Here is a 20294-nt window from a genome sequence, read left to right on the forward strand (position 1 = left end):
CTATTTTCCAAGGCCGAAAAATAGTTTGTGAGTGAGATGCACTCGGGGGAATACCTCACTACCTGCTTGGTCCCCTTCTTCTGTCTGGCAGTCACCCATTCCCTCTCTGCTTGCACTTCCTTAAGCTGCAGGGTGACCACGTCCTGAAGTGTGCTATCCACAAACCTCTCAGCCTCGTAAATGCACCGTAGTGCCCCCAGCTGCCGCTCAAGCTCCAAAACCCGGAACTCGAGTTGCTCCAGTCAGAGGCACCTCCTAAACACATGGTCATCCAGAACACCAGGAGCATCTAGGTTTTCCCACATAGCGCAGGATATGCAAATTACAGGACTGAGCTCCCCAGACATATCTTAACTAAATAGAATATGGACCCTTGCTTTTATTTTACCCTTACTCCTACTTGAGTATAGACTAGATGCTAGATCCTCTAGATAGACTAGATCCTCTAGTTGCTGCTGACTGCCTGTCCCAGGGTCCTCCTCTCGCACTCTCCTCTAGGTGCTGCTGATTGCCGGTCTCAAGGTCCTCCACTCGCACTCTCCTCTAGGTGCTGCTGATTGCCTGTCCCAGGGTCTTCCTGTCGCATTCTCTTTTATGTGCTGCTGACTGCCTGTCCCAGGGTCCTCCTCTCGCACTCTTCTCTAGGTGCTGCTCTCCGATAGGTGCTATAGGAGTCCTCTACATTGACTCTGAACTCCATGAAATTTCATGGCATTATTTTACACATGTGCATGAAAACATCTTGCTGAGTACTACCTACCATGCCCACCATCAGCTGATGATGCGTGTCCTAACTTGCACCAACTTCCACTCACCCACCACCTATGTCCTTGCTGACCTACACTGGCTCCTGTTCAAGTGAAATCCTCATTATTGCTTTCAAATTCCTTCTGGGCTTTGTCGTTTCCTATCTTTGTAATCTCCCCCCAACCCTGCAACCCTCCGATACTGGGTTCACCTAATTCTGGCCCCTTGAGCTTCTCTGCACGTAAATGAATAATAGGATAGAGCCAAGGATAGATCCTCAGGTGACACCAGAGGTAACAGTGCAGGGGCAGAAAGATAAGTAATTTCCAGACATATTCTGGCTATGATTAGATAAGAATGGATCCAGGTGAGTGCAATCCCACTCAGCTGGACAACAGTGGAAAGGCATTGGAGGAGGATGTTGTGATTAACCAATTCAAAGGTTGCACACAGGTTGAGAAGGATGAGGAGGGATAGTTTACCTCTGTCACAGACACAAAGGATATTGTTTGTGATATTTATAAGTGCTGTTTCAGTACTGTGACAAGGGCAGAAACTTGATTGGAGGGATTCAAATGTGGAGTACTAAGAAAGATAAGAACAGATTTGGGGGATGAAAACACATTGAAGGACTTTGGAGAAGAAAAGGAGGTCAGAGATAGGGTGGTAGTTTGTAGGGATGGTGGGGCCAAGATTTGTTTTTTGAGAAGCGGGGTAATGATGACAGTTTTAAGGGAAAGTGGGTCAGTATCTGAAGGGAGAGAAATATCAGTAAACATGGGGACCAGCAGAGGAAGTTGGGAGGCCAGCAGTTTAGTGGGAATAGGGTCGAGGGAGCAGGAGGTGTGTTTCATGGACAAGATGAGCTTGGAGAAGGCATGAGGGGAGATAGGAAAGAAATTAGGGAAATATGCAAGTTCAGGGCTAGGGCAGCGGGGAGCTTTGGAGGAAGTTTGGCCCGATGGGCTAGTTGTAGCGAGGGAAGCGTCAGAGGCAGCTGGTTGGATGGTCTAGATCTTAATGTCAAAGTTGTCCATGAGCTCCTTACATTTATTGTTGGAGGTGTGATTCAAAGAGATAGAGGAGAGGGGTTTAAGAAGACATTTTTCAGTACAGAAAAGAAGCCGGAGATTACTGGATGGTCCTGGAATAGTGAGTAGTTTTAGCAGATGACTATAGTGCTTTATGTGATCCAGCCTGATCTGACAGTGAAGTTGTTTGCCATATCCATTCAGGTTTAATCCCTGGAATTTACAGGGAAGGCGAATGAGAGAGAGTAGTGGTTTTATTGGAGACTACGGTATCAAAGATGGAGGTGAGTAAATCAGTAGCTGCAGAAATGCTGTGGTGAATGTAGAGTCAAAGATTAGACCATTGGAATTTTCAGAATGTTATGTGAATTGAAGAATAGTTTTTCCAGGGGCGAATACAGAAGGAGGTAGGTCTGAGGCATGGAAAAGAAATGTGGGTATCGGGTGATACAAGAAAGTGATCAATCTTATCTGTGATTGATACACTGTTGAGATCACTGAGGATGGAAAGGTTAAGGGGTGGCCTTGAATATAGAGTTTATATGGAGGGAGAGACTAAGGGAGAATAAGAGGGCAGTGAACTCAGAGGAAAAAGAGCATGATGAATTGAGGTGGAGGTTGAAATGAGAAGCGGTTCAGTGCAGAGGCTGAGGGAGGAAAGCAGTGAAATATCTTGTTAGAATATTTTTATCGTTCCTGGGAGGGTGGTAGGGAATGATGACTTTGAATGAGTGATGAGAGGGGTGAAACAAGGTGAGATGCTCAAAGGAGGAGAAAGTGTCAGGTAAATTGGGGTTCAGATCAAGATGAGATTGAGTTATAAGTGCCACACTGCCTCTGTAACAGTCTTGATGGGTTAAGTGGTGGAAGGTATAGCTAGGTTGGAAGGCTTCATTTAGGGGGAAGGTGTTATCACCTTTCAGCCAAGTTTCTGTTAAGGTCATGATGTCGATGCAATCACTGACAATAAGTTCCTGAATGGGAAAGCTTTATTCACAAATGAATGGACATTCTGGAAGGAGATGTGGAAAAGGGCACTGGCAGAGTCCAGAAAAGCCAGGAGTGGGAGAAGGAGATTGGCATGGTTAGCCATCAGTGGATGCACAAGGTGGGAATCTGGGCAAGAGAGTAGGATGGGCAAATGGGACTTGCTGCTGTAGGAGAAGGTAATGTGAACAGATTTCTACAGGTTCATCCAAACGAATCCATAAATACTAAGGTCAAGATTGCAAGATGAAGAACCTGAAACAGCCAAAACTCCAGTGTAACATGTTCAGATCACAACAGCTTCAGCAAATGAAAGAAGAACAAGCAGGTGTTTACTTCTTTTCTATCAAGTAAACCTCAAAAAACACAAGCTAGGGAGGGGCAAGAAAGATAATGTTCCTTCACCTTTGCTACCTACATTTGGATCTTTATGACAACCCCCAATGGTTTTATGAGTTTCTTGCCACTATCTTTAATTTTCTTTCATTGGGTGTGGAATTGGCCTTTGGCGGTAATGCAAAACAGACAGGAATGAACTAGCACCCTTTTTTATACCTTATGCAATTTTATTTTCCATCAGGTATAAAAACAGGCTACCAATTTGTTTTGAGCTACTGCAGAAGATCAATTTTATCCTCATTATGTTTTATATTGTCTCACGTTAATGTCCCTTCAATTATTTAAGAACCTCCTGGTTTCATTTAAGCACTTTACAATTATTGTCTGTGTGTTTTCCTCCCCCTTACATTTGTTCTGTTCCTTAAATTCTGCTCATCTGTAACTTCTTTCAGTTATAGTAATGGATTGACATGTCAAATGTTAATTCATCTGTTTTCTTCATGGATGTCTCTTTTAATTAAAATGATCCCTTGTCCCAGTGTCATCAACCCAAAAAAAAATCTAACAACGGTGTCCCTTTCTCGTGGAGTACAAGAAATAAAGACCCAAACCATAAAAAACAAATGACGCATAACAGATTAAAAGATAATGTTGTGGGCCATGTCAACTAATCACTCCAGTCCCGGTGGTGCCCAGCAGTCGCACACTGGTGAACACAGTATGCTTCTTCTCTAGGACAACTTGGGCACACATAAAACTGTGGAAGAGAGGCAGGCAGCAAGAGAGACCACAACTATGATCCACATTTCTCCAAAGGTGCTGACTGACTTGTTAAGTATTTCCATTATTCTCCACTTTATGTGCCATAATTGAAATTAATTTTGATAGTTATAACCCAGCTCTCAATGGCTATGGTTCCAAAGTGGAAGACTACTCCTAATTGGTACCAAATTGACAGTCTCTGAGAGACCATAGGGTACTTACATTGATGCAGGAAATGGTGTTCTTCTGAGGCTGGGAGTTTTACTTTGAAGCTGACTATAATAAACCCAATAAACATGGACTATCTTTCCTGATTGCTTTTATGTGTTAGTTAGAAAAGCACTGTATTCTCATCACTAACATCCCTCAAGTGAGCACAAAAAAAATCAAAACAAAGGGAACACAAGAATTAAGAGTCCTCTTACTGGAATACATTAATCATTGTCATATTTCATCATGCCTGTTGAGCACAATTTCACTGAACATATCGAGTTGACTAAATATACATGGCAGAAATTTAGACTACTTTCACTGACCAGGGTATACACATACAATGAAATGATAAGCCAAGGCATCTTATTGCTGAATTCTATGTCATGTGTCAAATTGTCCAGGCTGCCTGGGTGAATTAGATCATAAAAATACATTCATTTGGAGAGTCACAGATGATTATTAGAAAAGCAATAACTGCTTAGAGCAAGCTGCATCCAACAGGAACCCTTTCAATCTTGAAAAAAATAGCAGATTGAATGAGTCACATCATGTAAATCAAATCAGACAAAAACTGTCAAACAAGCTACAGTCCAGAGTGAATAACAATGACCTGTTATTATAAGGTTTTATCTGTACAGTTATTTTTGATCATCTATCTGTTCTTGGGAAGAAAAACTGTATTGTGAGAGCAGGAAGCAGTCACTTGTTTGTATGTCAATTTCACACCTCAAAAACTAGGAACATTCGGGAGCGGGCACAGGCAGGCGCGGAGCTGATCGCCGCCCGCGATCGGCTGCGCGTCGCCATTTTATGTGGTCGGGCCAATTAAGGTCCGCCCAGCGTGAAATGCAGCTCCCGAGGACAGCGGGAGTGGGTGGACGGCGGCAGGACTGCAATGACCGCCGGGTCCAATAGCAACCTGGCGGCCTGTTTAAAGAGCACTCCTGCAGCCTTGCAAAGGCTGACAACCATGGCCAGCAGAAAGGCTCCCCAGAGCGCTGCTGGTGAGCAGGCCAGGCAGGAGGGCAGGTCAGCGGGGCACTGTGTCCCTTGCTTCTTGGACAAGTGCCTTGCTGCCCTCCTCGAGGAGGTGGCAGCAAGGCGTGAGATCCCTGTTCCAGGGATGGGAGGAGGAGGCACCCCCCAGATGACCAAACATGCCTGGGAGGAGGTGGCAGATGACGTGGTGCGACGTACCTGGGTTCAGTGCCACAAGCGTTTCAATGACCTCTTGTGCTCGGGAAGGGTGAGTACCGTGTTGGCATGGGTCACTTAACACAGCAGTGAGGCTTTCCCCCTCTGTCCCCGTCCCCCCCAATTCTGAATGTAGTTACTGCATTGAATCATTCATGGCATGTGGCCTTCGCTGGGTGGGCCAGCATTTATTGCCCATGCCTAGTTCACCCTGAGAGGATTGTGCTGAGCTGGGTTCTGTTCCCACTGTATGTGGATGACTGACACCCACAGTACTGTTTTGGGGGCTACCTCAAGAATCTGCACCTAGGCACAGTGCTGGAACTCTGAAACATGTCAAAGTCAGGCTGCTGGGTGCGGAACTTCCAGGTGTTGGGGCACTCATCCATCTGCTGCCTTGGCGTTCCACGTGTTTGTGCATCCTTGCTTTGCAAGGTTAAACCGTGTGGGCGGCAAATGTGATGGAAGCTGCATGTGGGCAAGGGGGGTCAGCCCTGGCTGCTTGGTGTGAGTGTGTGGCTGCTCGAGGGTCACAATTCACTGGAGCCCTGCAATGTTTCACTCAGGTCAGGGTGGCAGGGATGCAATGGCAATCCAGCAACAGGGTGGGCTAATCAATGCTCCTCTCTCCTTTTCAGGAGAACACCGCAGAGTGGATGCGGACTGGCGGTGGCCAGGCACAGTTGGTGATTATAACCAGATATGAGCAGGAGGCGATGGAGCTGGAGCCCAGGTCCATTGGTGGCGATGAGGCTGGGCTGCCAGGGGGAGGTAAGAGTGTCGTGCACTGAGGTCACCATGTCTGTCCCTGCAACCATTCCACTGTTGAATGTTTAGTGATTTAAGCTTCCAACATGGGTTTCCCATTGATTATGGAAGGAGGAGCGCATACTGATTCGAGGACCAGCCATGCACATTGACATTGTCTTGACTTGAACTAATCAAGTGTCCATTTTCTTCCTTTCAGCATCACCGGAGCACGCCCGGGACAAGGAGGCAGAGGGGCTGCCACTAACACCTGAGGGGCCAGAAGAATTACAAGCATCAGCGTAACACCATCTCTTCCAGTTAGGCACCAGTGCAGATACTAGCACCTCGGTGTGGATTAGATCTTCGGCTAGTGTCCCAGTGAGGGCACTTCACGCTCGCTTGAGGTGCAGGCGGAGACAGAGAGTGCCCATGGCGCCAGCAGTCGGACGACTACAGGGGACCAGGCATGTGCTCAGTCGGTGGCTGATGATGTGCCCTTGGAGTCATCCCTGAGGCAGCAGACGCTGGAAGTCCAGCAGGGTCTGCGGGAGGATCTGGCGGGGGGAGATAAATAAGGCTATGCGTGGCATGGTCTCTGTGCTGGAGGAGTCCATGTGGAGCATCAGCAATGCATTGACCCTCATGGCCGAGCGTAATGCTTCCTCCATGGAGTGAGTGGCGAGTCTTGTGGAGAGGCTCTTCCAGGAGAACAATCAGGGCTTCCAGGGGTTGTGCTCGGACCTGCAAGCCCTCACAGCGGCATTGACCTCAGCTGGTCATTGCCAGTGTGTGAGATGCATTGGGCACCATGTATCCCAGCTAGGTGCTCAATTGTGAGCAGGAAAGTCCGAAGTGACCTCACGTCAGTGCATGAGCTGCTTGTCATCTCCGTGGGCTCCTCTCAGGGCGCTCCGGATGAGGGTAGCAGCTCCTCTGCGCCTTTACCAGTGACCGTGGGTTCCGATTAGGCTGCGGCAACTGGGGAGATGCCAGCCATGCCACTGGCCGGTCCCTCCCAGGCGGGGTCATCAAAGGCTCCACGGGCCAGAGGACGCCCGCCAAGGTCATCGAGGCCAACTGGACAGCAGAGTGAGAAGGCTGTGTCGAGTGCCAGTGCCAGCGAGGGGGGAGCACCTAGACGTAGCAACCGAAAACGTAAACATAAGGCACCTTAGGCCTTACACCATCTCTTCTCACTGGTGGTTTTATGTTGCCCCGCTATTAGTTGATTATAATTTGGTGTGCTGCTCAACACCTTTGAATTAAGTTTCTTTTCTGTTTTATTTTGTGAATTCTTTAAATGCTTCATTTGTGAACGTGGCTCAGGGTGATTCCTTACTTTTGCAGGTGGATGGGAACACATGATGTTATGAGTGACTTAAAGCCTCCCAGGTGTCCCAGGAGGTTGCCCAGTTAAGTGTCTATCGCCTCAGCATTCTCTTGTGCGTGCTCATCCTTGGACTCACTATTGGACTCATTGTGTGCAGCCGGAGCATCTGCGCCTACATCTTCTTCCTCCAATGTGTCCCCCCTTTCCAGCGCCAGATAGTGGAGAGTGCAGCATGCAACCACTATCAGTGACACAGGATCTGAGGGGTATTGGAATGCGCACCCTGAATGGTCTAAGCATCAGAAGCGCATCTTGAGAAGACCGATGGTTCTCTCCACCACAGCCCTTGTGGAGGCATGGCTCCTATTGTACCACTGCTCAGCCTCTGTTCTTGGATGGTGGAGGGGCATCATGAGCCACCTTTTGAGGGGATAGCCCTTGTCACCCAGCAGCCCTCCATCCAGCCGGGCTAGAGCACTGAAGAGACTCGGCACTGGGAGTGTCTCAGGATGTAAGCGTCATGGGAGCTGCCTGGGTACCTTGGACAGACCTGCAGAATCTGCACCTATGGGCACACACTATCTACATGTTCAAGGAGTGGAATCCCTTCCTGTTGACCAAGGCACCCGGCTCACCCGCTGGCACCTTGATGGCCACATGTGTGCAGTCAATTGCATCCTGAACGCGGGGGAACCCAACAATCACTGCGAAGCCTCTGGCTCGCTCGGTCCGGCTGGCCTCGTCCCAGCGATAGTGAAGGAATGTCAATGCATGCCTGAACAGAGTGTCTGTCACCTGCTTGACACTACTGTGGACAGCTGACAGGGAGACTCCGCAAAAATCACCCACCGACCCCTGGAAAGAACCGGAGGCATAGAAGTTGAGGGCAGCCGTGACCTTCAAAGCCACTGGCATGGGGTGCCCACCCACACAGTTGGCGCTGATCTCAGGTCTTATCATCTGACAGATGGAGGCCACTGTCTCCCTTGAGAGACGGAGCCTCCTTTGGCACTGCACCTCAGACATATTGAGGTAGCTGCTTTGCCGCCTGTAAACCTTGGCAGCAGGATAGTGGCATCTTCTGCGGCCCCTTCCGCCTTGCACTTCCTGTTGGTCCTGCGCCCCTTGTGAGTACGCCTGTCCTCCCAAAGGCGGCTTCCCGGAGGCTGAATATGGACTCCAGGCCTCCTCCGCCTTCTGATCCTCCCTTCCTCCTCAGAGGAGGTGCCTCCCGCCTCCAGTGGAGAGCACAACTCCCATTCCCAGGGTAAAGGAAGGCTTCCTGAAACCAGCAAGGCCCCAAAAATGATGGTTACTCCAGAGCCCTGACCCAAGCCTGTTATTCCTGTCCAAGCAGCTGTGAAGAGATTTGAAGATTTCCTGGCAAGTAGCAGTAGGTTTTAACATTAAATGTCTACCAAAGACCACTTGCGACCCCACTCACCCCTCTTATCCCGCCCGTGGATAAGGTTTTTAAAAATGCGGCCTACTGCCTGCCCATTGCACCCGTGCAATGATCTGAATATCGCATGGGCCCCGAAAAATTGCCGTCTATTAGTGGCTCAAGGGCCTTAACTGGCCCGTTAATTAATTGCGGGCGCGCATCGAAGATCATTGCCCGCCCGCCCACCAAAATATCGTGATGGTGCGTGGTGACGTCGGGACACACACCCGATGTCACCCCGCGTTATTTTATGCGTCGGCCATGCGGGGCCTGTCCCCGCGCACCGACGAGAAAATTTTGCCCATTAATTTCCTATTGCTTGAACTACTATGCCAGGCGGGGGGAGAAATAAGTGAAAAGTGAATTCTTCATTTGCTTGGCACCCAAGCTTTTATGAGTCTTCAACACTTTCTTCTGAACCATGTCTGCAAAATTTGGCTATGTAGCACCAGTGGTTGCAGCATTATGAGAGTCAATTGAGATTAAAAATGGTGGGGGAAGCTTCTCCTGAACAGATTTGCCAAGGGCCACACTGATTGCCATGTTGTAAGGGGCTGGACTTCTGTGCATGTGCCAGCAGTGTGCAGAGTGGGCAGTTTGTGAAGTCAGTCATGTGTCTGGCTGTACAAGAAACACCCCCTCCACCAGCACAAACTTAAAATTATCACCATCCAACTTGCAGATGAGTAGCTTTTAATTATTAACTTACAGTTGCAGAGTTAGTGGAAGTGCTGGGTTGTTGGTAGCGTTGTGAAAAGTTGGTTAAGTCAGGAGGGGTGTTTGTAAGGATTTGTGTGTTTCTGGAAGACTTTTGAGTACATCACTTTCTTCCATTCATGGGGACTGTGGTTGCAGTTCCCCTTGGGCTGCCGCATCTCAGGGACATAAGCAGAGGCAACAAAGAAATCAAGCTATTCATAAAGGGAGGGGGAGAAGAGCACTCAGCAGGAGGCCTTTTTCTCCTAGGATCTTCGGGCAGCAATTCTCCTACCTGCACGTAAGCCAGGAGCAGTGTGCTCTGCTGCTGCATTTCATTGGGGAATTGCAACTGGAGCTGCAGCCGCAGAGCAGAGCAAGTACAGTGCTGCTAGTGGCTGTCAACATGACCATGTGCCTGAAGTTTTACGTCAGTCATTCCTTCCAGGCTGAAACAGGTGGCATTGTATATCGGTGATCGCCATCCATCGCTGCTTTCAAGAGGTATATGCTAGGAGAGATAAAAGCATAAGGTGTGGGCACTTGGCTTTGCCAGGACACCAGACTTCAAATGCACATGTGTGGCCTTGCAGGCACTGCACCTCATTGGGAAGATATATACTGAAACTGCAAGGGGCACCACTCACTCAACAAGCAACCATCTTACAGAGAGGAGGAGGGGCAACGGAGAAAGCATATTCGCAGACCAGACAGGTTGTCTGTGACCCTATCATCAGACATGGTTCCCCTATATAAATCCCCAAATCTGCATTGCTAAACACTTCCGTACTTTACAATCCCTCTGTTACAGACCATCACACTTGACTACAGTCTTGAAATAAAATACACCAAAGACCAACCATTATATAACAACTATACCCAACAACACATCCAATATTCCATAAAATGTGCAACTAATTACTCTTCTGCATTCTTTTAGTGCCTGTTTTGTGGGTCCCTTTTTCTGACCTAGTGCTGCTCTGCAGTGCAACCCCAGTGGCTGCAGCAGGACTGGTAGAAAGCTGCAGCCTTTCACTGGAGAAGACTGCAAATAACCTTGCATGATGCCCTTGAGCAGCGTTGGACTGCAGCATCTTGACATGGATGGCAGCAGTCTGGGCTAGCTGGTTGAGAAGCAACAGGAAGGTCTCTGGTGGAGTGGCAGTGGTAGGAGCATAAGTGAGGTCATCCTGAGAGAGGACAGTAGCTTTGTGCTCCACAGAGCCATTGACAATCATATTCGCAACCACCAGCTATTATCATTTGAATTTGAGCCAGCAAAAAGTTTGCTTGCTGCCTGCATTGCAACCAACAAGCATGGATTAATCATACATCCTGGTCCCTGTGCCTGTTTTCAGGCATTATTCAATTTACCGCTCTTTATCATTTAAATCAATTCAGATTCTGTATCTATCATCTTTAAATCTTGTATTTTAGTTATATTTTGTCCAAATATTTATCCATAAATTTATTTTGTAATGTTATGAATTACAGCATTATTTTTGTGAAGTATAATTTCTGGTTTTAATGTATATTTTAGGGAAAGTTCATTTATAAAATTCAATAGTTTGTTAGGGATTTACCATAAAATGGCACAAAAATCCAATCACACAAATCTTTTATTATCTTTTATGAGAAGTCCTCTCTATAAGCTAAATAAATCATTAGGGCATTAATAATTATTTTGTCTTTTTTCTCCATGTCTAATATTGCAAGTCAGATCCAAATGCTTTTTCTCAAAGTTAGAAATTTATTACTACTTCCTGAACAAAGATGAGGAATCATATCCTTTCAAGAGCACAGATTTGATTTCCAAGCTGACAATAACTAAAGAGGGACTCTTGATCAGGAGATATGATAGGGAAATAAAGAATTTTCATTTATTAACAAGAGATAGAAAGAGAGGGAGATTTTTTAAAAGGCAAAACCCTGGACAATGGAAAGTAAGTTTTTAGGTTGACTAATGCCACTATTGCACTACTTGGGCTGCATGAGGTACACTGAAAAATGATGCATCTCTTACATGGCTAGAATTATTCCAAATGAATAGACTTTGTGCCAATATGTGCTTCTGTTGTGTTGTGGCTGTATGCATTTTAGAGGAAACCAGAATGTTTCACTCATGATCTGTACAATCTTGATCCTAGTTACACACAATAGTCTAGGTTAACCAATGGAGAATAAGCCCAATCAAATGTGCAAATAAATTTTCCACCGACCTTTAGTGTGTCAGTCCCATGCAAATTTGTGGGATCAGCCTAATTATATAATGATGGGGATGCTCTAGGGTGAGAAATACTTTGATAGGGGTTGTTGGGGTTAAGGATGGAAAATCAAATGAACCAGTGGGTTTGAAAGGCTTACGGCATTCAGAAGTTTCAAAGTGGGACAATGTGCAACCTTTTGTGGCAAAAATATCTTAATGAAGTCAAGTCGCCCACAAAATGCATTCTTCTTTGAGATGGGAATAAAGGTTTTTCTGGAAGTGATGAAGCCAATGAGCAGATTCCACTTTAAGCACTGCAGACCTTCATGAAGATCAATCCAGGAGGAATCGAAGGAGGTAACAGTGTGAACACCACCTCCACAACATCACATGCATGGAAATGAAGGACAAAGTTCAATGATCTCATCATGCTTGACAAGATACAAGAGCCAAAGATGATCTTATGTTAGTGTTGTATACTAAAGGTAAGGAGTTTAAAGTTTTTGCTCCTTGCATACTCAAAGTACAGCCCTCACTGCTTAAACTGTCCATGCCTATCATGGGCAGCCACCCATTTTGGGCCAATAACACTAACCATTTGCTAGTACCTTAGGAGTCAATAACAAATGTGTTGCTTACAAGATATTAAGTGAGCCAGCTATAGCATGCTGTCTAGTAAATTCTTCAGTAAATTCACTGGATCATGCACCCTCCAACCAGCATCATCCATGGGCCCAGACCAAGGGTCCAACAGTAGGAAAGTCTTCACAGTACACAGCACCAAAGAGACAATACTTGGCTGGATTTACATTGGTTGGCAGGGTCAGGAAGGCAGAAGGGGAAACACATGGTCCACTCATTCCGGACCCTGTGGATCTTTACAGTGCAATCAAGCATCAGTCGGTCAATTAGAGTTCCACCAACAGGTCCCTTGGTGAATCACATGGTCAGGGCAGGATGTCCTGTGGGGGAAGGGTCAGGTCATCAACTGGAAGTTGGTTTTGGCCATCAATTTTTTAGGGCCATGGGCATGGGGATGTGGGCAGTCTGAGGGGAAATTTGATTGTGTAAGTATCCTTAAATTGAGGGAAGGTCAGATTAAGAGGTCAGAGTGTTTTTTAGTTGAAGCAGCAGGTCAGTTCATTAATTTTAATCCAGGCGACTCTTGTGACAGCTAAAAACAAAAACAGAATTACCTGGAAAAACTCAGCAGGTCTGGCAGCATCGGCGGAGAAGAACTCAGTTAACGTTTCGAGCCTTCATGGCCCTTCGGCAGAACTGAAGCATAGTTAGAAGAAGGGAGAAATATAAATTGGTTTAAGGTGGGGGGGTGGGAGAGAGACACATTGAGGGTGTGGTGATTGTGGAGATGAGCAGATAATCAAAAGATGTCACAGACAAAAGGGCCATGAAGGCTCGAAACGTTAACTGATTTCTTCTCCGCCGATGCTGCCAGACCTGCTGAGTTTTTCCAGGTAATTCTGTTTTTGTTTTGGATTTCCAGCATCCGCAGTAGCTTTTAGCTTTTTGTTTTTATCTTGTGACAGCTATGTCTTTTACCAGCCCTGTTGCCAAGCAGGAGATATCAGCTGTCTATATGGACACCCCCAAAGCCAAGAAGAGTGACCCAACCCCCATGCTGCACAATAGTGGATTCTAAAGTCCAGACAGCCGCGTGATGTGACATTACTCTCTGTGAGTCCTCCTCCGGGCTGTGAACAAATGGTGGATGTTCTAATGTCTCAGGGTGGCAACAGGTAACCTCCTTACTAGACCAAACAAACCTGGGAGAAGTGGCAGAGGAGGTCCGTAGCTGTGGCGTCATCTGGAGGATGCAGTTGCAGTACTGCAAGAGGGTGAATGACCTTCTGAGATCTGCGAGGGTGTCAAATCTTCTCTCCGATGTGAGCACACAGAGTGGTAGGGTATATATGTGGCAAGTAGGGACTGGATTAAGACTTGAGCCATGGCCATAAATCAGCCATTCCATTTTGCATGGTTTCCGCTAAAATAAAAGAGGCTGCCTGAATGTGAAGGATGGGTAGATCGCAAAGAGCACTGACAAGTGGTGTAGTCATGCAGCATACATGCTGTGCACACACATAGGGGCTTGATCTTTGCAGAGATGAAACCAAACAACCTGCCCTTATCTTTGCAGGGGAAGAGGGCCCATAATGCCCAGAAGTGGTATGGCATGGCCAACCTTGCAATCTGAACTCCAATGGAGGATGAGATTCTGCAGCTGTCTGCAGAACCATTGGCTGCAGCTCAGTCCCAGGTGGGAGGTGGAGGGGGGGGGGTGGGGGGGGGGGGGTGGTGCTGAGATTCAGAAGGGCCTTAACTTGCTCTGAAAAGGAGATGCGGAGGAGGGCTGTGGGGGTATCGGGAGGTGCATGGGTGTTGTCCTTGCATCATGCAGCATTGGAGAAGGGAGGAATGTTGGTGTCTTGCCTGAAGTAGGGGAGGGTGTGACCATGCTCAATGGATTCCATGGTGATGGTGTATGTTCGAGAAGCAGCATTCTCTTAAGTGACTCATATGAAGATGTAGTCATAGCTAGTCTTTGTTTTTTCACCAAGAGTCAAACATCAGCACCTGCAGCCGCCATCCCTAAGGAACCAGTGTTGACCTCTGAGGAAAAGGAAGGAGCATCAGAAGATGCATCTTCCCCTCCTTGCACTGCACAAGGCACCAGCTCAGATACTCGCATCTTGTGGGTTCGTGCACATCTGCCAAAAGGGAAGTATGCACTGGTGCGAACACATCACAATCTCTGGTAAAAGCAAAATACTGCGGATGCTGGAAATCTGAAACGTTAACAGTATTCCTCTCCACAGATGCTGTCAGACCTGCTGAGTTTTTCCAGCTATTTTTGTTTTTGTTTCACAATCTCTGGGCCACCTGTCAGAGGGTTAGAGAGTCCAGGCCTCTTGACACTTGGAAAGTGTTGGAAGACAGCTGGATGCTGAACCCCAGGCTGACGATGAGCCTCTGGAATTGTTCATTAGGTGGCAGATGCTGGATGTGCAGTGGGCATGTGAAGATATGGCAGAGCTTCTAGGGGGTATATGCACCTGGCACGGACAGTGGAGAAGTCCATCCAGGTCATTAGCACTGCAATCACCCTCTCATCAGAATGCGTGGAGTCCTCCATCGAGGCTCTCAAGGAGTGCCAGACCCATCAGCTCATTCTGACCTGAATTCCATCGCCTTGTCTCCGAACTCAAGCAGCCAGTGCCATGTTGAAGTGGGGGGAGATGGAGAAGGGGAATGGGGAAAGGCACCTGCTGTCGCTGCCAGGTCCTTCTCCCTCTCAGGAAAGCATGGAGAGTCAACTGGATCTTTGTGCGGTGGAAGTGCAGGAGCCACCTCTCAGGGCACTCCTGATGGGGGCAGCCTTTCCTCTGCCCCTCAGCCAGTGCCTTAGGATGCCGCTGTAACAGAGGAGATTCCTGGCACTTTGCAGGAGACCCTCACCACGCTGCAGCCCACATGGCCTCAAGTGATCACAGGATGCTCACCAAGGTCATCCTTGGCAAAGGGGCATCAGGGTCAGCAGCCTGCCTCCAACACAGCTGGCAGCAAAGAGGGAGCACCATAACACAGCACAAAAGATAGATGTACATGGGAGAACATGGGTGATAACTTTGTTTTTATGTGAGAGATATTGCTGATATCCTTTATCCTATGCTTGTACATGAGTGTGGATATGTCGTTATTGCTTTCATTCATGTGAGTGGTGTCATGAATGGTGTCATGTTGGCTTGAGGGACTGTTAACCAGGGAGTTGTAGGGCATGAGTGCCCCAGTGATCCTCCTCAGTGTCTGCCTCGCATTTGACACATGACAATGGCTCTGTTGATGGTGATGGCTTGCAGTGACATTGCGAAGGTCTGCAAGAGGATGTTTTTTTGACAGAAATCTTCCACATTCTCGGGTGAGGCGCTGCAGAATGAGAGACACCACATCTCTCTTGCACCCAATACTTATTGCCCCTTGGCTTCTGATGCTGGCTGGCCAAGCTCCTCTTGCTTGTCCTCAGAATGCTCCTCCGACTCGTCGTCAGAGGATGTGGCCCAATCCAGTAAATCCATCCTCCACTGTTGCTAGAGCCTCTCCTCTCTGGAATGCCGGATTGCGAATGGTGCAGCATTCTACGACAATTAGTGAGACCCAAGCAGGGGCATATTTTACAGCATCACCAGCATGGTTCAGGCATCTAAATTGCATTTTGAGTAGTCTGCTCAACGATGACCCTGCATGGCTCTCATTGTAACGCAGCACAGCATCTGACTGCAGATTTCTCACTGGGGTCATGAGCCATGTCTTCAATGGATAGCCCTTGTCACCAAGAATCCATCCCTCCAATGGCTGTGGTACATGGAACAGCCGTGGTAACTGGAAGCGCCGAAAGTAGCCATGACTACTCCCTGGATAACACAGGCAGACCTGCATATCCCTTTCTCCATGATTGCACACCAGTTGGACATTTAGGGAGTGAAACACTTTACAGTCTATAAATGCTCCTGGCAGGCCTGCTGGAGCCTTAATGGCAACATGCGTGAAATGTATTACATGCCTTGTATTTTTGGGAATCCAGCAATGCTCCCAAACCTTCCGGCTTCTCTGCCTGATTAACCGCATCTGTGGTGAAGGTGATGAAGTCATTTGCATACCTAAACATTACATATGTCACTACCTTTATGCAATGGTGTGCAGAAGCTTGCTGAATGCTACAAAGATCTCTGGCTGATGCCTCAAAAGACGAGGTATAAAAGTTCAAAGCCAAGAGCTACAGGAATTGGTGCCAACCAATTAAAGCTGATCTTGCCAGCCAGCAGATCACAAAAGGGGTGTCACTGTCTCCTGGGAGAGACACAGTCTGTGCAGACATCGGTGCTCCGAAAGCTGCAGGTAGTTCATCCTCTGCTTGTAGACTCTACGTGCTGACTAGTGACTTCCACTTTGAGGAACTAACTGCTGTTGCTCTGAGTGACCTTCTGCCCTTTGTGCAGGACCAGGTCCAGCATGCAGGGCTCACCTGTCATGTAGGGCTCACCTGTCCGTGGCCATCTGTCCTTCTTAGCCTCCTTCTCCTGGCCTCCTCCTTGCTGGAGGAACCTCTTCCAGGATCTACAATCCCCATGGGGACAGTTACATCTGGACTCCAGTTTAAGCCTTCACCGTTAAGGAAACCCTTGTCTCCAGGCCCCTTGGCCTCTTACTGTCCTGTTTATGGTTTTGTCTGCTGTTGGACAGCGCAAAGTTGTCAAAAAAATTGCAGCTCAACATTCTCACTTTCAGTAGCAAAATCACACACTACATCCAACCTCTCACCTTTCAAACTTTTTGAGACCTTTTTTACCTACCCTGGGACTGCCCACGTAATGCTGCTGGGAAACATTCCCCGTTTTGCCCACGCAGTCTCTGTAAAATGGAGTGGGCACTGTAAAATAGCAGTTAATTGGGCTCGTAACAGCTTAAGTGTATTTAAATTAATTAAAGTTAATTAAATAATTAAATTAAACTTTCGGAAGGTGGGAGTTGGGGGTGGGGCGGGGGTGGGCTTCTGACATCTGGGCCATTTGCCTTCTCTTTGATTCGGGACTGATGTGATGACATTGGGTTGCCGATCCAACGTCATCACGCTATATTTTACAGAGGCGTGGGTAACACCTGCCCAATTTGCCTCCATGAAATCCAGTCCTATGTCTATCCTCTGTATTGTGCAATGCCAACATGCCACTATATTTTCTCCTCCACTCAGGGAGCATTGAGATATATACTGTCTCACATTGTAAGCACAATTCCTCTACTTGTGCTTGTTCAGCAAAAGCGGGATTGCTAAATAAAATGTTAGGATTGATTCTTAAAATGCCCACATATACCAATCATAGTAATACAAATAATACGGTCACTGAACCGGCAAATAGACTATTGGCAAGGATGTTTTTTGTCCTTGTGGAATCCCATTCATCTATTCTTGTGTTTCTACTTAGTATTGGAAAAACAGTTCCATTTTCTGTAAATTAACTCCACCCTCATTCTTCTTGCATTCTTCACCAATGTGTAAATGGGACAGAGGAGTGAAGTCATAGTCTTTTAAACAATCCTCCCTCCTCACTACTGAATTTAGTTTCTTTTCTGGATCATTCTATTGGAACAGAGCAATTACACAATATATATCATTTTCTCAACCACAGCTGAAACAACTGCAGATTTTGCCTGGCAAACTGTACAATTACTTTTCAAATGATCACATCTACCAATACTACTCCTGGAAGGAGGGGTTGAGTGTAAGTAAAGGTCCATAATGAGAAAAGATCTTCAGTAGACCATTGTATTTATATAATTCTTCATCAATGACAAACTCATAGGTCAATCTTGGTGAGATCACCATCATTGACTAATGCAGTGATGCAAATCCCTCACTATACTCATGAGAATGCCACATTAGGGTATTTCATTGTTTCATTCTTGCTGCTGCATTTAAACTTTGGCTCCTAGCATTCATTGCTCCATTGAACAACCCTTACACAATAACATGTTTGTTAAAATAAGTGTGCTGCAAAGACATCATCCATTTTGCAACAAATCAGATCCATACAACTTAATAAATTTGTCTAAAGTTTTCCCCAATAAAATCTAATGAAGTGATAAATAGGAAGTAATTCATGTATCAGGCTCTTTACCATGGCTGAAATTATTTCCCTCATGTCAAAGCCATGGTAAACCTCACAATATTTATTTGTACCTTTGTCAATATGGGGATAAATTTCCTCAGGCGTCTCCTGCTCCAGCGCAAAAAGTTTGTCAGAAATTCTGTGAAAAAGTGGAAGAAGGCCAAAGCATCCACTCACATGCTTAATTTTATTACATTAAAAATCTTTATATGTAGCCACTCAATGCAGTGAAGGAACAGTTTCATTTAAATTCACTTTAAATAAACAGACTAAAAATAAAAAGGCAACATCCATCAGAGAGAAAAAAAATAATCAAATGAAGGAGCACAAGCTCCAAGTATCCCTCACCTACAATTTAGTGACAATGCTTTTTTTGATTAATGTCAGTGAAATAGGATTAAAGAGTTTAATAACCTGAAGATCTTTGTCTTCTGAGGAATGACATTTATGTAAACAAAAATAGTACACTGTAATATGATCAAGAGGATTTGAAGACATTGTAAGCCACAAAAGCAATCAGGATCCAAGATTATGTTACTACATGTATCGTACTCTCAGCCATTGCTTATTTCATATGTGTCAGATAGCAACATGCTTGCATGTGAGTCTGAAAGTTGTGGCTTCATGTATCACTGCAGGACTGGAGCACATAATAATCTAGATGGAGGTGTACTACATTGTCTAAATGAGATGTTAAGCTACTACCCTATTTGCTTATTCATATGAATATTAAAGATGCATTAAGATTAGTTAAAGAAGAAAAAGTGTTCTTTGGGCCAATGTTTTCTTGCTCAACCAAGACCACCAAAAATATATTTGCTCATCATTCTGTTCATGGTTCTCTGAGACATTACTGAGATGTTATTCTGTGGAAAATATTTGCCATGTTTCTTGTGCAGTATTGTATTTTTGTGCAATTCTTGTTATGTGAAGTTCCTCAAGACGTTTCTGAAAGACATCAGGCAGAATGCAAATTAACGTTTTTTCTTCTTTAATATAGTAACATTTCCCTGTTTCCCATTGACAAGCTTTGTGCTTTGCTTTTCCACTTTGCATCTTTCTACTGTCACACGCTTCCTAATTCTGGATTCAGAGTTGTATTGCTGGTAACCTGGGAGTGGATCATCTGCCAAGCTTTTTAGCCAAGTCATAGTGCGTAGTTTGCGAAAATAATTAGCATTATAGTTTGACATTCTGATTTTTAAAAAAATGCAGGTTAAGAGCAATAAACGGAAACATAATGAACAATACAAAATGATCACAGAAACGTAGGGCTGAATTTTGCCCTTGACGGGCAGGTGGGCCTGACCGACTCGGCAGCGGGCGGGCAGCCGATCGCCGCTGCCAAACGGGCCCCGACGCCATTTTAAGTGGGCGGGCCAATTAAGGCCCATTCAGCGTGACATCAGCCAGGAAGCGCTATGCACATACTGTGTGGGCAGGTGGGGGGGGATTCCCCAAATGCGAGAGTATGCTCTTTCGCGCGCACATCTCCCTGAGGCAAAGTGCTGCCTCAGGGAGATCGCTGAAAGGTTTTCAAACTTTGAAAATAGAAAAATAAAAAAATCATTAACATGTCCCCCTCATGTGACAATGTCACACGAGATGGGACATGTTAATAAATTGTACAAAAACTTTCATAAACTTTTTAAAAACCGACATGAAACCTCATCCCACCGGTGGATGAGGTTTCATGTTTCTCCAGAAGCCTGCCGGGGCTCCTGGCCTGCCCACCAACCTTAAGGTTGGACGGGCAGGTCCTTTAATTGTTTTAATTATCCTGTCAATGGCCTCAATTGGCCATTGACAGGTCGGCGGGCAGACAGCTGATCGCGCTGTGCCCCGCCTTCCTGAAGATTTAAATGGGGCGGGATGACGTCGGGGATTCCCCCCGACATCATCCCGCGTCAGC

General features: G+C 46.4%; 1 long non-coding RNA gene across 1 annotated transcript in view; it reads right to left on the bottom strand.

The window, feature by feature from the left end:
- Positions 1-18551: 18551 nt before the first annotated feature.
- The window catches only part of LOC144682759 (uncharacterized), a 37142-nt gene continuing 35399 nt past the window's right edge, over positions 18552-20294 (bottom strand). Inside the window, exon 3 of the long non-coding RNA XR_013577099.1 lies at positions 18552-19330. This is a non-coding gene — a long non-coding RNA (uncharacterized LOC144682759). The remainder of the gene's footprint in view (positions 19331-20294) is intronic.

Source organism: Cetorhinus maximus, chromosome 7 (assembly GCF_964194155.1).
Source record: "Cetorhinus maximus chromosome 7, sCetMax3.hap1.1, whole genome shotgun sequence".
Lineage (NCBI taxonomy): Eukaryota > Metazoa > Chordata > Chondrichthyes > Lamniformes > Cetorhinidae > Cetorhinus > Cetorhinus maximus.